Below are 3,781 nucleotides of genomic sequence, written 5' to 3'. Positions count from 1 at the left end.
GGCCAGGTGGTCCGCCAGGTGAGAGGCTGTGTGCCTGTCCGCATAAAATCATAGAAGTTTTTTTTGCTGTAGCTTTCTTTTTATTTTCGATAAGAGGCGTTATTTGGCCTTGTTTTAGCTTTCCCCACCCGAAAATCCCGCTTTCCCACCAGGTCCCCAAGGTTGTAGTGTGTAGGAAACAGGGCTGCGAGCGTACTCTTAACAATTACCCTTGCTTTTTCTAAATTCCTGAGATCACTCTAAAGAATTAACTATGTGGTTTTCTTGATTAAAAAAAAAAGAAAAAAGAAAAAAGAAATTTTAGTATATTTGCATTTTTCATTTTTACTCTCAATTTCTTGTAAACAGGAAGTCGACCTCGGTCTCGGCCCATTTGGAATGATCTACAGCAGGACAAAAGCCGTGGATTTTTCTACACTTATTTGTTTCGATGGTCGATCGATTCTATCCAGGAAGGGCACCCCTGAAATCAACCCGTGGGGGTTCCTGTTCCCACTGACGGGGACAGTGTGGGTTACGGTGGCGGCGGCCCTGGCGGTGGTCTGGCTGGCCACACTGCTGGTGGGGCGCCGACCTGGAGCCTCTGTTTCCCTGACCTGGACAGGAGAAGTGTTTCTGCAGAACGTGCGGGTCTTCCTTAACCAAGGTTGGTTTACGTTGTGGGCGAGGAAGGCGGCGAGATCTAGAATAAATATGATGGAAAGAGACCTATTGAATGTTCAGTACTTCTCTATGGATGGTCTTTTGTATTAAAGCAGACAGTGGCGAAGCCCTGCTACTCTTTTCTCTTTGTTTTGTTTATGTGTTTTGCCATGTGCCCATATATATATATATATATATATATATATATATATATATATATATATATATATATATATATATATGTATAGATAGATAGATAGATAGATAGATAGATAGATAGATAGTGAAATTCATCATCGTCACCATTAGCAGCAACAACAATAGTGGCACCAACACCAGCCTATAAGTCCGTTGCAGGACAAGGTCTATCCGCAATAGTTAAACCATATCTCGTGATCCTGCTTAGGGCATCTTGTTTGGGGTAGCCCTGCAAATAGTTGCTTCTCTTGTTTAGCATGTTGATGGCTATCAATTTCTAAGGTCTGACGGGCGTTGTGCTTGGACAAGGCGGGGTGGTAATGTTGGGGTCGTGGGTGGTGGTGGCGGCCGTGGTGTTCTGGAGCTACACGGGCAACCTCACCTCCTTACTGGCGGTGAGATACATTCCACAACCCATCCAGACTGTGAGGATTCTACTTGACGATCCTTCCGTGACTGTCATCAGGGTTCCTATGACTTATTTTGCGGAAAGTATATCGGTAAGTTGTGAGGTAACGGATAATTCTCAAGATTATTAGTTAATGAAGGTGTCTATGCCTCTTCTAACCAGTTCTTAATGAATCGCCTCCTTGCTACTTACACAATTCTAAGTGCTGGCAGACAAGTGCCTTTGGTATGATATTCCTCTCTACTAAGTATCCTGAATTATAGGTTTTGTGGCACGTGTATGTATCTGTGTGTGTGTGTGTGTGTGTGTGTGTGTGTGTGTCTTTCATGGTTCGCATTCCATTCTGTTGAGGTGTTGCTCCGTGTCTTGTCTACCTATATATTCTAAATCGTACAAATGTAACATGCTGAGATTCATTTTAATTAAGGACCAAAAGCCAAGATAAGAATTCACGCTTTGTATTGTTTCTACAGAAAATTGAATCAGGAGAGTTCCGAGAACTACACGAGCTGGATAAAGTGGGTCGTGTGATTTATGAGACTTCAGATTTATATTCAATGGTTGAAAATTACGTGCGTCATGGAGGCTACTCCCTCATAGATGCTGTCTTTTCTCTTGATCTCCTGATGGCTGACAGCTTCCTCAAAACAAGTGAGAACAGGGAGGCGAGACGAGGAATCCTTGTGCCTATGCTCTAAATGTGTGCTCAACAGTGAAAGAACGTGTTAAGAAGTCATGTATAATGCGCTGCTCTTTATGACTTCAGAAACGTGCGACTTTTACAAGTCAAAACAGACGATGTTCTCTACTGGGACCCACGTGATCATGGAAAAGGGCAATCCCTTGTTGCCAGCCGTCGACCACAGGTTCGTACTTATGACAAAGGCTTTTCTAGATATTAATGTAGATATTAATCTAAATAAATTCTAGATATTAATTTCTGCATGACTGGTTTGATTCTTTATTAACAATAAAGGAGGAAAACTAACGCTGATATTTTGTTGATGGTGCTGGCAGGATAAGAGCGATTGTGGAATCCGGGTTGTTTGAGCACTGGATGAACAACGAACTCCATGCATACCGCAGCAACTGCCAATTCTCGCCCTCCATCATCTTGGTGAGGGAGCCGCTGTCCCTCGCCAACCTCTGGGTAATTCGCTCGTCTCGGCCACGGTCGCAGTTTTGTTGGTTGATGTAAAGTGTGATACGTGAGTTTGACAGGTAAACTAGCTTAACAGGAGTCAGATTAATCAAGGCACTTACGACACTTGTTTGTAAATCGTGCCGTCACTCGCTTTACAACAAACCCTCTAGTAAAGTCTTATTGATCAAGTGTTTAATACATCCCTTACCTTACCGAGATGACCTGCCCCTATAGACGATAGCAATCATGGAATGCCGCCTCTCTCTCTCTCTCTCTCTCTCTCTCTCTCTCTCTCTCTCTCTCTGATCATCTGTAGTAGATTTGCAGCCTTGCTTCCATTTCCCACTGTTCTTGTCATTCCATACATGCACTTTTCGCTTTGTCCGCCTCTTGCTCTTCTACCTGAGATTCTTCGTCTTAAACTTAGGTCCTCTATCTTTCCTCTTCTCATTACATGTCCTATAAATCTCATTTGCTTTATTCTCACATTTATTAGTGGTTCTCTTCCAACGTGCATTCTCCTTATATCTTCGTTTGTTTTCGTCTCTGTTCAAGATATTTTCAAAATCCTTTGCCAGCACCACATTTCAAATGTTTCTAACTTCTCCATGTGTCTATTTACGGTCCTACGGTCCTTGCTTCTGCTCCATACAGCAATACCGACCATGCATAAGTTTTAAGTGCTCTTCTTATTCTTACCGATATGTGCCTGTTGTTAAGTATATTTTTAATTTTCCGAAGTCCCTTCTTTGATTCTCGTGTTCTTCATTTAATCTCTTCATTGTACTCGTATTGTGCATCTTCTGTGATGTAAGTCCCCAGGTGCAAACCTACAAGGCATCTCTATCAGTGCCAAAATTTACGGCTGCCTGATTACAAAGGTGACTTCCTTATTCCTGCAGGGGTTGTTCTTAGTGCTCGGGACAGGAATGCTGTTGGCAGCGAATGTCTTCTGTCTGGAGCTGAGCGTTCCCCCGAAGCCAACAAGCAAACCATGAAGAAGCCGTGTAGTTCAACTTGTCCTCCTCGTCCGAGGTGATGCACCAGCCTGCAGCCTCCACACTTGGCAGTGTTTGGCGCGCACTCCTGTCATTTCATCACGTTACTTCGTGCTTACATTAATCTTCTCTTCTCAACAGTGACGCATTCTCCTTAAAGCTGCAAGTAAATGTCAGATAATCGTTGTCTTGCCTTGGTGACTGGATATGAGTTCCGCTTAGCGATCAACTACAGATGTTAGTTGTCATGACCATTGTGTACGTTGAATACGTTGAATTACGTTAGATAAAATATTCTTCGAGATACAATAATCTATTTAAATGTTGATATGATGCAAAAGAGTTGAATACCAAGGAGTGTTGCAGTGAAACGGAGACTGGTTTCAGTAC

The 3,781-nt window shown here is 42.8% G+C and overlaps 1 long non-coding RNA gene across 1 annotated transcript; it reads left to right on the top strand.

Annotated features, from left to right (window-relative positions):
* Positions 1–1,762: 1,762 nt before the first annotated feature.
* Positions 1,763–3,529, top strand: LOC135100340 (uncharacterized). The gene is made up of 2 exons (XR_010268620.1): positions 1,763–2,399; positions 3,296–3,529. It is a non-coding gene; the product is annotated as an uncharacterized LOC135100340 (long non-coding RNA).
* Positions 3,530–3,781: the final 252 nt, after the last annotated feature.

The sequence above is a fragment of the Scylla paramamosain genome, chromosome 5 (assembly GCF_035594125.1).
Source record: "Scylla paramamosain isolate STU-SP2022 chromosome 5, ASM3559412v1, whole genome shotgun sequence".
Lineage (NCBI taxonomy): Eukaryota > Metazoa > Arthropoda > Malacostraca > Decapoda > Portunidae > Scylla > Scylla paramamosain.
The sequence above is the reverse complement of the archived record's forward strand: the minus strand, read 5'-3'. Positions and strand labels throughout refer to the sequence as shown.